Consider the following 13,251-nt stretch of genomic DNA (forward strand, 5'->3'; position numbering starts at 1 on the left):
AGATGGATACCCACAAGCAGGCGCCACTGATATGTGAAGATGTGGCAGTCAGCTTAGCCAGTGCCTTGCAACTGATACCCCTCAGCTGCTTAGAGGGCACCTCCGATTGCTCTGACCTCACGATTTACTATCAGTGCTTTCCGAATGGCCACTCACCCTGCCTCAAAGTGAGAGAAGAGGATCATTTTTCCAGAGCTGTGTCTGACTCGTCATTGTGCTTTATTAAATTACCCTCAGTGTCTTGGATAGAGAAGCAGGTAGTGAGGTGAGAGTAAGGAAGGCAGGAGAGACGTTGTCCTGTTGGAATAAAGGGAAGGGTAGGAGACTCATTACCCCTCGCTCAGGAAGAGAGCTGGCCATGGCCCCACCCACACAGGGGCTTGGCACCAGGTAGGGGCAGGAGAAAAAGCTCACAGTGAAGGGAAGGCTAGGATTAGGTGTGTTCCCTGGATGGAGATGACTGTACTGAAGAGCCTGGTGGGGGTGGGTGGGGGTGGCTAGAAAAGGGAACAGCTGTGTGATGAGTTGGGAGTACACTGTCTGTCCTTCTGGCTGGGCCAAAACTGGAAATGGGGACACAGACCAGCTCACTGGTCAGCTTGCTCCTTGCCGAGTCCTGGCCATTTTGGGCTGCTGGTGTTACTTGTTTTCCAAGGCTCTTGTTAGAGAGTGGTCTGACTTCTCAAGTCTGACGTAGCGCGTGCTGAGCCCAGGGCTGGGTCCTGCAGCTCACGGCCAGAGTTTTGTCTTTACATGTGGCCCCACCTGTGTGTGCAGCCTTTTAGGGCCAGGGTAACACCAGCTGGGGCTAAATAGGCCCCGCTCGCTTGTGGGTATAGGAGCTAGTCAGCGTTCCCAGTCACGAAGGCTGGCCATCAGAAAGCTTACTCAGTGACTCCAGCACCCAGTCTATGGTAGGCACCAGTCTGGCCAGTGCTGTGACTGTGTGATGTCAGCCCTGCTGGGTGGCTGTGCAATAGGGCACGGAGCTTGCTCCGGGCACCTGACGGTCTTCCTTAAACTCAGGGTGGGGAAGCTTCATCCCGCCCTGGCTTCTGCCCACCACGTACTGACTCTCAGCCTTGACCTGGTGCTCACCTGAGCAGAAGGGCTTTCTATCAAGAGCGGCTCGGTCTAGCAGTCATGGAAACTCTGGAGCGGTGACTCCCTGTAGTGCCCCAGGGAACTCAAGGATTGCTGTGGTTTCCCCGCCCTGGCGGCATCAGGGGTTGACTGTGAAGGCTGGATCACAGGCTACACACTCTCGGCGGTTGTGGGACCCGTGTCGCTGTGACCTCCAGGCCACTTGGTGTCCCCTGTGGGTGGAGGGCCCATGGGGTCTTCCTGTTTGTATGGTTTTGTTCTGACATTGTACAGAAAATTCCTCAGTGGAATTTTCACGTCTAATGCGTGAGAGAGAGGCGATGGAGTCTTTTACTTTTCTAGAACATGCAGGGAAAAAGTTTTTAGTTTAGAGCACCAAGTTTTACATGAAATGTGTTTAAACTACTTAAGTTCTATAAATAAACCAAAAATATTGTGTAGGGTTTTGAAAGACAACTGCAGTTTTTGAAGAGGAGATGGTTTCTAAAAGACTCCTCTTCTGCCTTTGTGTGTGTTTGTACTTTTAAATTAAATGACATCCGCTGTGTGTAGGAGTTAACTCAAAGCTGTCAAACTTTTTTTCTTCCTAATAACAACTCTTGTGCCATTGACTACCAAGAATAACAATAACCTTTTTTTTAAGTTAAAAAAAAAAGAGTATTTATTTTTGTCACTGAAAGAACAATTATCCATGTCCTTAAGTTATTTTAAAAGATTTTCATGGGTGCTAAGAATAAAACATGTTGAGATTCTGTAGCATGAAATAAGAATCTTCTTTGCAGGTCATTCACCTGAAACGTCTTGGCTGCCGGGCCTTGGCCTTTAGGCAGAATATATGTCATTTAGTGAAAAACATATTTGTGCCATTTATTGTTGGAAATACACTGAACATATTAACTGTTTGTCCTTTGGCCTTGTCCCCACTTTATAACTTACGGACCGCCTTGGTCCATTTTCTGCTACACAGCAGAATTCTAAACATTCAGGCAAGTAGTAAATGATAGAGGTTTTGTCTGGTGATGATTGTTGAGGTTGCATTCATCTTCATCCATGGTGGAAGGCAAAAGGCCCTGAGACAGAAAGGGACCAACTGAACTCACCCTTCAATCAGAAACTTGCCGTTGTGATAAAGGAGGCCCCTCAGACCTCATCACCCTTCCCCTCCCTATCAATACCATTACAATGGCAGTTCAATTCCAATAGGAGTTTTTGAGGGAACATTCAAACTATACCACAGTCTGAGGGCCAGAAAGGTTCAGCCATTTGCCTGAGATCACACGGAAAATATGACCTCATTAGAGCCCTGCCATCAGTCACTCGCATCAGCCTGCTTTGACGGGAGAGCGTTCTGGTGTGGGCTGCAGAGACATTTGCTTTCTCTCTTGTTTTCCCTGAAAGACACCCTTGGAAAGGAAGTGAAACAGTTGTTATATATAATTTTATCTGTGAACCCTTTAAGCTTTTGCGGTACAAGGGATAATAATGGCCGTTGTGTTACTTTTGGGAACTTGACCTGAATGGCGTGCTGCTGACACAGTTGCTGCTGATTTAGCCACAAAGCTAAAGCGGGAGATGAGGAAAAGGGACAAAGAGAATGATGCTGATGAAATAATATATGGCCCTCGTCTTAGCTCGTAGTTCTCTCCGTGAGACAAAATGTTTGAGGCCACTAAACTACCCCTTAAATGTGGCTGCAATTATAAAAGTATGGCTGTCTCGTCACAGTGAAATGAAATGAATATGTAAATACAAAATAAAGTCTTTTTCACTTCATGAGCTCAGGAGGGGCTGCTCAGGGGGGTTGATGTTTGTGAGACACAAAGACATGTTCCTGTTCTGTGTTGACCTGGAGAGTGATCAGAAAGCGTCAGCACCACAGGAAGGTGTTACAGAGCTTCCAAGAGTGAAGGGGTTTGGGTTTGTCTGCTGTGCCTTCAGTAGTAGTTTCAGTGGCCTTAAGTTCTCTTCAGTTTTATTGAAGCATGTGGAAGTTACAAGAGTAGAGAAAGATGTGGGCGGGTTAAAGGAGAAGAAACAAAGAAGGGGAAAGGACCGTGAAGAATGGGGCCGTGGGTCCTACTTGTAATTTCAAGGCGCCTGGCATCACTTAGGAGTGCAGCGCCCGGCACTTTCCCCTTCGCAGACGCCCGGGGCAGGCCCTGGCGGCGTGGGTGGGCCTGGCGCGTTACAGCCGTGCTCACAGAGCAACTACATCCTCCCTGCTCTTCCCAGATAATGTGTTTGGTTTTCAAAGGTCCTGGCTTCCGGGTCACATAAATGAAGTTGTAGAACTGCAGCACGAGGGTTGGGAGGGTGAAGTCATTGCAAGTTCTTACGGCGAGAGCAGCGTCTGGGCGGCAAGAGGGTTTAACTTCACTGGGATCCAAACAGGATTGGAAAGATGAAGGTGGATGGTGAAGGGGGATTTCCGGAGGCTTGAGCCAGCCTAGCTTCCCCATAAAGGTGTCGTCTCCCTATCTAGGAATGCTCTGCTCTCAAAAGCCTCCTACCTCCCTTTCTGAAGGATTTATTATCCTTGTTTTTTGTCTTGTGTTGTTGGGTGTACATCTATGTACCGCGTGCATGCAGTGCCCACAGAGGTCAGAAGAAGGTGCTGGGTCGAGGCTTGGAACTGGAGTTAGAAGGCATTCCTCACCTGTGGGTGGAGGGACTGAATCCGTGTCAGAGCAGCAGGTGCTCTTAACTGCTGAGCCAGTTAAGGCTAACCCAGGAGTCTCCAAAAGCCCTTTCTGAAGGACGGAGAACACTAATGCCAGCAGAGGTTGGAGCAGTAATAGTTTGGGCTTTCGTAGGTGAGAGGCCGGGCGCTATTAGCAGGAAACGCACCCGGAGATGTGTCCGGTCAGTGAACGCTCGGACATGCAGGTGGGAATGAGCTTAGTTCCAGTACTCCCAGAGCCGCCAGGCCTCCACACACAAGCCTCTCTCCAGACTGTCAGCACATTTTACTGTCTTCTGTGGGAAAGCTTGTTGCTGCATGTTCCCAGTTCTCTGATCCCTTCTCTGCTTTGCTCCCCCAAGTCCTGTGTTTGGAGGTAGCATCTGTGAGGGACAGGATTGTCCACTCAGGGGAGTGGCTTCAGTAGGATCATCCCAAGCCGTTACCTTGATTCCTGTCAGAAGCACACGTGTCCTTGTGCATGGTTGCTGTGCAAGAGATTTTCCCTGGGAGACAACATGTCTCCTTACCCACGGCAGACAAAAGTAGCCGTTGGGTAGAAGCCCCTCTGGGTGAGCCAGTCAGTTTCCATTGGGGTCCATAACAGGAGTGTGGTGAGGGGCTAGTGAAAAGGAGCAAAGGTGACCTCAAAGCAGTTTCATCGGTGAAAATCCCACCCCAGTATAGCGGGGGTGACTCAAGAAATCAGCCACCCTGTCGGTCTCTGCTCCACTTGCAAACAGCTCTAGAAATCCAAAAGTCTCCCGTTGGCTGGCCCCGAGCTTCCCTCTCCCTCCTGGAGGAAATGTTTGTCACACAACAGGGTGTACAGGCTGGCTGGAAAGGTGAGGGAACCGGTTGTCTTTCTCAAGTGGTTGTCTGGAGACCTTTCTTCCATGGAGTTACGTGCAGTGCGGATAGAGTGGACCCTCACACCGGCTTCATGATGGCAGCTTGCGGCGCTGGCTCTGTGAAGCGATGACTGACTGCGCCTAACTACGGGGCCTAACTGCTGTGTTACATAGAACTCTGCTGCCGAATGGTGGCACCGGAAAACCTGCAGACCAGGATGGCAGCAGAGCTGAGTGGGATAGGCAGGCGGGCTCCCAGCTCATCTGTTCACCAGCAGCATGAATCTGAGCATTTGGCTTCACCTCCTCCACTTCCCTCACGGGGGAAGGAACTCTGGGTAGATGGCTCCAGGTGTGCCTTCAGCCTTGACTGTATCCTAATCACAGCATTACAGTGTGGAGAGCATGATTTTGCCGTGTTCACAGGAAGCCATAGTGCATTTGTTAACCATCTGTGTAAGGCGATGGTTTTTTAAAATTTTTTTCCTTTGCTCTAAAGCTTGGTTGTGGGGAGCTTGGGACCAGCCAATTTCTTAGAGCCAGCATTTGTATCAAAAAAGTCTTGAAAGTCTCGGGGAGGGCTACAGGAGGAGGGGAGGAGGAGAGACAGAAGAATGGGATGTATACACACACACACACACACACACACACACACACACTCACACACACACACATGCATTGTATCTGGCTCAGATGTTGTCTATAAAAACTTGCTGTAGGGTAAGAGAGGTACCAGGAGTCGTCGGAGGAAAGGTGATTGTGCAAGGCTCATGGAAGGACACTTCAAAAGACAACATCTATAGATTACAGCCTCACAGGGCCCGATAGCCTCAGCATCAAGTTTCAGGCCCTCCAGCGGTGATGCTCTTCTCTCTCTTTTTGGAAACAGAAGAGAAGGGAGGAGAGAAGTATTTATGAGACTCTAAGAGTAAAGCACTTCCTAAGAATAGCAGAAAGAAAAGGAATCACAAAGATCAGTAAATTCCAGTTATGCTCCTGGAGTCTATAAAAAAGAAACTTAAGTCGGGTGTGGTGGTGTTCACTTGGGAGGCAGAGGCGGGAGGACCCAGGGCCTTAGGTCACCCTCAGCTACACACTTCCTTCTGGAAACCTCCGTGCATGCACACCTAGAGACAGGCTTGACTATGCGTGTCTCAGGCATTGTCACTTTGACCGTGGAGATTGCTCGGAAGGATTGGCACTGGTTCCTGGATGGGGGCAGGGGTGAATTTTTTTTTAAGCCATTAAGGATCTAATATGATCTCACCCGTTAGCTTTTCCCACCCCTTAAGGCGGGAAGCAGCCATTAGCACGGGGCCGTCTGAGGGGAGCGGGAATCCCTTGTTTGAGCCATGGATTTTTAATGACCAGTCTTACAAACTACCTCCCGTATGACGCAGACTGAAGGAGCTCCATGTGCTCCTTGGGTTCTCAGGAGAGCTGTTTGGGACTCATGACTCTGCCGTCGTGGCTACAGCAAATGGAGAGCTGCTGGGACAACATGGTGCTTGGGGGCCCGAAGGCAAAACCCCCTGATTCTGCCAGGACCTTCCTTGGGAGAGAGCACTAAGACCGGGGGTGGGGTGGGGGTGGGGGGAATTGCACTCTGTTTCTGAATAAGACCGCATAGAAAGCTGATACAGGAGTAGCAGAATTCTTTGAGGACACCACTGTTCCTGGTGCGGTTGAGGCCAGGCCTGCCTCTCCTCTGCAGGGTGTCGAGTGGTGACTCAGGAATTCCTGAGTGACAGACAGTTCTTCGGGCAGATGTGGACATTGTTGTAAAGGGAAGCCTCTCACCTAGACAGTGGTCATGGCTGTCAGCCTTATGCTTATGTTCTTGGGTGTTGGACCTGTCCTTTTGTTGCTGGATGGATTTGAGATGTTGATGTCTCGGAATGCGCCTCTGATGAGGTGTCAAGGAGGCCTCTTAGAGCCTGGTGGAAAGGCAAAGTCTGACCCATTCTCAAGGTGGGAGAATGAAGGGGAGCAGCAGGCATCAGAAGAAGACAGAGCCTTTGACTCCCTCTGCCCACAAAACAGAGATGTGTGGACAAAGATAGGAAGTCACAAGGTGACCTGGTGGGGACAGGAGCTGCATGACACTGAGGAAACTTAAAAGATGTGTTCCCCGCCTGGCAAGGGCCCTGTTTCCTCTGAGGCTTGACGTGCTGCCGCACTTGCAGGGTCAAAGCAATGGCGTGTGCTGTGTTGGGGAGAGCATGTCTCCATGCAGGGGAAGTAGCTGAACCCCGACTCAGATTAGTCTGCACGTGTGAGAGAAGGCATGAACTGGGGCTCAAGGCATGGAGCCACTGCTTTTTGTTTCTTTGTCTCTCTCACATTCACATTTACTGGAATTCTCTGAGTTCCTTCCCCTCCGATACAGGGTCAAAAACAGACTTGGCTTTAATTCCGTGGCTTGCCTGTGGGACAGTTGGCTCATGGATACCCTAAGTGACAATTTGTCTCTTCACGGCCCCATCCTGAGATAGCCCCTACTCATAATGGGGAGACACCCAGAATGACATCCTAGAGACTTCGGAGAAGAGGGTCAAAGTAGCCCCACCATTCCCTCCTCTGTCCCATAGCCCCACCATTCCCTCCTCTGTCCCATCCAGCCTCCGAATATGAGTCCCAGAGCAGGACTCATTGGCTCACCTGGTCACATGTCCTCCTTAGACTGCTGCTGTAGGATGAATTATGTTTGGGAGGCCAGGGTCCGGTGATCCAGGAGTGAGATGGCAGAAACCCTATGAATGATGCCTTATTCAAACCATGCCACAGAAACCTAAAGGAAATAAATAGCCATCAGCCAAAATAACCAGAGCCCCCTTCCCTCCCCCCATACACACACATAAAGGAGTAGCTGTTGAGCCCCTGAGATGTGAGCTCAGGGTAAGATAAAACCTAACTTGAAGATATACATTAGATTTCAAGGATTCAGTGGGAAAGAAAATATGAAGTATCGACTAACAGGTTTCGTGCTCATTGCATGTTGGAATGATATGTTTTAATATATTGATTACATTCATCCATATCACCTTCTATATTCATTTTGTTATTGTTGTTGAGACAGGGTTTTCTGTTAGTCCTGGCTGTCCTAGAACTTGCTGGATACACCAGGCTGGCCTTGAACTCAAAATGCAAAGATCCGCCTACCTCTGCCTCCCACCTGCTGGGATTAGAGGCGTGAGCTGCCTTGCCTGGCTACACCATCTCTTAGAAATGTGGCTTCTAGATTCCATTTTCATTTATTTAATTTCCGTTTGAGTGCGGGTGTGTCAGGGCCATAGCATGGATGTGGGCGCCAGAGGGTAACTCTCGGGAGTTTGTTCTCTTAATGCTTTGTGGAGTCCAGGGACTGGACTGGCGCCATCAGCTCCTACTGGAGGCATCTCCACCTGCAGAGCCATGTTGCTGGTCCACCTCAGGATGCTCTCACTTACGGGTGTGGCTTGCAGCCTGTATCTCTGAGAGCACTTGCCTAGACTGTTCATGTCTCTGTCTTGGGGATATCAGCATGGCAAATGCATATTTGTGGGTAAGCTTCCTGTCCAACTGTGTCATACCCTTTTATTTTCTTTGAATTATCCACAGATCTCAGCATGGGCTCCCTGTTTGAGTGCTGGGGGATTCCGGGAATGAGTCATCGTTTTCCTTATGTGCTTCTGAAAGAAAAGTCTCCTAACTTGTTTAGTCTGTCTTAGGCCAGACTGTGGGTTTACTGGAACCCCCTTACATTCAGGAGGAAATGGTGTCTGGAAGCTGTGACAACTAATGACATTCAGATTTCTCTCTCTCTCTCTCTCTCTCTCTCTCTCTCTCTCTCTCTCTCTCTCTGTGTGTGTGTGTGTGTGTGTCTGTCTTTATCCCTGTCTCTCTGTCTTTGTGTCTCTCTGTTTCTCTCTTTCTCTGTCTCTTTCTCTCCATCTCTCTCTGTCTCTGTGTGTCTGTCTCTCTCTGTCTCTGTGTGTCTCTCTGTCTCTCTCTGTGTCTATCTATCTCTTGGTCCTTCCAGGTGTTTTGATGTATTTTCACTCCTTGTTAACTTATCATGCATTTAGTCTGCAGCCTGGATGTGAGGAAGCTCTTCAGATCTCAATGGAAATGAGAATCCTGTTTTCTCCCATGGGTCTCACACTTGCTTTCTCCATTCATCCATCTTTAAGTTGACCCATGCATTCCTTCATGAATGATCTTGTCTAAGTCGCTGGCATGTACCACAGTGCTGGGTTGATGGCAACATTAGTGAACCAGCTCCTTCCCCAAATTAGCAGAGCCAATGGTCTGCTCAGCTCTGCTTCTCCTCATACACGACCAGTCAGTGACTCTCTTGGGAAAGGCCACTGCCTGGAGCAAAGAGACTCAGAAGAGTTCAGCTGCAGTGGGGAAGGTTGTTGTGGGGAAAAGTGTCCTCACCGCTCTATTGTAAAGAGCTCCCTTGAAGCCTTGCTCTCAGCCGCCTGGGTTTCTACAAACAAGTTTGCTTAGGCTTTCAGAAATGGATTTTTATTAGATGGATTAGAACTAGAGTTCCTGTTTAATCAAGCACAAATTAATGAGGTTTGCCTGGAATCCGCAGATTCAGAGAAGACAAAACCAACAGAGAGAGGCCCAGATGTGCCTGGCTTCTTAGGAACGCTTCTCTACGGGCCTAAGCTAGGTGGCCAGGAGTTTTTTCTGTGACATAACGCTGCCCAATGAGAAGGAGGCAAGATGCTTTGCTGGGCTCTGTCCTCTTTGATTAAGCACACAGTTGATTTGGGCTGTCATTGAGCTATTTCCCACATTCCTAAAGTGCTTCTAATACTCCACATCCTCATCCCTCTTACCCATGAGCCTGTGGTCCATGCTGTATCTCAAGCTGGAGGCCCCCACCTTACCTGCCTGGGTACCACGTAAGACATATTCATTAATGAACAGTCAAATACTTCTCGCCCTTCCTTCCAGACTCATGGGCCCTTCACAGTTTTAGAGAGAGTAGAAAGAAGGTCCTGCGTGCATCAAGGAAACATGGTCCAGAGTAGCAGGGATGCTGGCGGAGCTGGGCATGGCTCTCTAGGGATGGCACAGGGGAGGAAGAACAGGACGTTCACGCACAACTTAAAATGCCGTGCCATGACACACACACACACACACACACACACACACACACACACGCATTCATGCGCACATGCACACGTGAGTACATGTACATACATGTATATACATAAGTATATACACTAGCACACACATAGACACACACAAACAAACACTGAGCTTTCTGCATCCTGTAAGCGCCTGCTGAGGCCTTCTGTGCGTGTGTGACGGGGACTCGGAGCTCAGCAGCTCGTTGTCTTCTCGGAAGAAGCCGCCATGAACAGAGGAGCCCAGCGGCTGACAGTGCTACCCTAGGGCCCAATGACTGAGCTCTGTGCCCATCCGGCCGCTATGGAGACTGGGAGCCACCAGACCAGTCAGCAGGCTGTTGTTTTAGAGAGAGCTCTGAGAGTGAAAGGACACTGGTGTAAAGGCTGGAAGCGGCATTCTTCCTGGTGTTAGACGTGAGCTCTGCACACCTAACTCAGAGGTGCTGGTTCTTAACCTGTGGGTCTCGACCCCTTTGTGACCCTTTTGCGGGGGGTTGCCTAATGCCATCGGAAAACATTGGTATCTACATTATGATCTCACAGCAGTAGCAAAGTTACAGTTATGAAGTATCGATGAAGATAATTTTTTGTTTGAGGGGGTCATCACAGCATGAAGAACTTGGTTAAAGGGCAGCTGCATTCCACTGGGCTCGTAAATGTGTCTCTGTGCCCAGTTTCTGCCACAGATGCCTTTCTGTGCTCATGCTTCACTCTGGAACTCAACTTTCCTTTGGTAACTGCCCTAATTAACCTTGACTGTTGGTTTGACAGAGCCTAGAGTCATCTGAGAGAATTGTCTAGGTCAGATGGGCCGCGCATCTGGATGGTGGATTGACACAGGCATGCCCCGCCCACTATGGGCGGGCTATCCTTCAGCCTGTGGGCGGTGCTATCCCTCAGCCCGTAGTCCTGAACTGGGTAAGAAAGCTCACGGAGTATAAGCCATCTGGCAAGCTGCATCTGGCTTGCCTCTTTGGTTCTCACTGTTTCCTAGGCTCCAGTGAGCTCCTTGGTAATGCTGTGCGGCGTCACTAGCAGGCCTGCCTTCCCTCAGGAACGGTCTGGAGCACATAAGCCGAAATAAACCCTTCTTCCCCTAGGTTGCTTCTCACTGGAATATTTTATCACAACAGCAGAAATGGAAGTAGGGCCTTCTCACCAGGTCACTTATTAGCCCCATAAGCACACCACTCACGCTTGCTTTGACACTTGCTTTGTGAGGTGTATCCTGAACCTCCCCCCATACCTGAGGTCTCCGGCATGCCCCCCTCACTGAAGAATAGACACGCGACCCCATGTGTATTCAGCCATTATTGCTTACAGGCAGGCTGGAAAACTGCTTCTAAAACACCCCTTTCTTTAAGAATTTGGAAGAAGGGGCTGGAGAGATGACGCAGTGCAGACAGCACTCGGCTTGTGTGATGGTTTGGATGACCTATGCCCCCCCCACAGGCCTGCACTCGGTCCCCAGTTGGTGCACTCTTGGAGGAGGTTAGAACCTTTAGGAGGTGGAGGCCTGATGGAGAAGGTTTTCGGCGAGGTAGGCTTTGAGTAGTCAGAACCTGGCCTTTCCCCCCAGTCTCCTCTCTGCCTGTTTTTGTGGCTGAGGTCGCGATGTCAGGCTTCCAGGTCCTGCTGCCTGTTGCCACACCTCTCCACACCACTGTAGACTGTCCCTTAACCATGAGCTCAAAGTAAGCCCTTCTGTCTACAAGTTACTTCTGGTCATGATATTTCCCACAGCAACAGAAAAGCAATGGAGTCGCCTTGTAAGTGTGAGGGCCTGAGGTCAGGGCTGCAGAACGCACAGAAAGCCAGATACGGTAGCGTGGGTCTGTAATCCCCATTACAGTGGGCCAGGAGGTGAGGACAACAGGGAGCCCAGAAGCTGGAGGCAGGGCCACCCTGGCCCACAGCAGCAAACAGGAGCCACTGCCTCACCCGAGGACAAAGGAGAGGACCAGTGCCCAAGGCTGTCCTCTGAGCACCAGACCTAGGCTGTGGTACGTACATACCTAACTCCCACAGACACGCATAAACACTGGTACGAGTGCCATATGCATGCATGTGCAAACGTTTAAGAAGAAAAAGATTATGTAGGGGTTTTGCTGCTGCTGTTCAGTTGTTATTGTTTTGATGTTCACATTGGAATTCAGAGCCTCCTGGTGCTGGGCAAATGCTGTGCCACTGAACTACTCCCCATTTCCTGGTGTGGGCTTTAAACAAAGTGGTTGACGCAGATTTCATTGGCTTGTCTGCGTGCTAGGCCTAGATCAAGAGAGTGGAGTCAGCCTTGTTTCTGCATTTGTCAGCTTCCTCTGGGCCAGTGGTCCTCAACCTTCCTAACACTGTGACCCTTTAATACAGTTCCTCATGCTGTGATGACCCCCAACAATAACATTATTTTCATTGTCACTTCATGACTATAATTTTGCCACTATTTTAAATTGTAATGTAAACATCTGATATGCATTATATCTGTGACCTCCAAAGGGGTCGAGACCTACAGGTTGAGAATACTGCTCTAGAGGAACAGAACGTAGAAACACACACACACACACACACACACACACACACACACACACACACACACCAATACGTATCAATGCAAACTGCTGGCATCTCAGTTCAAGAAGGCAGACACCTCAGAACTTGCAATCTGGCACAAAAGGCCCAGAAGTTCCTAGAAGAGCTGCCAGTGTTGAGTCAATGACAGCTGAGTCCCCTGTCCATGGATGCCAGCAGGAACCGTGGACACACTGGCTCGGCAGCCACCAGCCCGTTGATTGGTGTTGCCCACATTTGGGAAGCTGAGATGCTGCCTCTCATGTCACATGCACCCACAGAGGACACAACGTTGTCAATTTTGTGGTCGTGTCGGAAGCTGAGAGCAGCCACCACCAGTATGTCCTATGATGCCTTTCTCTGCCACTTAGACCTGTCCTGTTTGAAAAGCCATGGGCCATCTGTCTCAGCCCTCCCATCCACAATGCTGTCTTCATTTGAAACTGAAACAGGGGCACCTGAAGAAGTGAACTAGATGGTGGGCATTGAGATTTCAATTCTCTCTCGCCCTTCTCTCTGCCGAATACTGCTTCTCTCTCTTGGTCTTTTGCTTTCTACTTTTAAAAGCTACGGAGAAAAGCATAGTGGTTCCAAGCTGCACCCTTGCTCGTCTTACTATAATTACCTTTCTGAGCAGGGAAAGCGTGGGTCACACTAAAATGTGCCTGGGAGGGTCCCTGTTTCTGGTGGCTCATGTGTCCCCCATCTTTAAAGAGAGCAGCCTGCGGCAGATGGGTCTGGGAGAGCAAGGAGTGCTGAGCAAGAAGCTGTTCCAAAGAAGTCAGTGGAGGGCTCCCAGGACTGAGCATAAAAAATTAATTACAGAAAAGAAATACATCATTAACGTCAGAGCTCACAATAGGCCCCAGTGTGACTATTATGTGAAATTAATTACTCCCTACTCCACGTTCTAAAAACC

General features: G+C 49.5%; 1 protein-coding gene across 4 annotated transcripts in view; it reads left to right on the forward strand.

Annotated features, from left to right (window-relative positions):
- The window catches only part of Npas2 (neuronal PAS domain protein 2), a 167,900-nt gene that overhangs the window by 21,888 nt on the left and 132,761 nt on the right, over positions 1 to 13,251 (forward strand). The window lies entirely within an intron of this gene.

The sequence above is a fragment of the Meriones unguiculatus genome, chromosome 16 (genome assembly GCF_030254825.1).
Source record: "Meriones unguiculatus strain TT.TT164.6M chromosome 16, Bangor_MerUng_6.1, whole genome shotgun sequence".
NCBI classification, from domain to species: Eukaryota; Metazoa; Chordata; class Mammalia; order Rodentia; family Muridae; genus Meriones; species Meriones unguiculatus.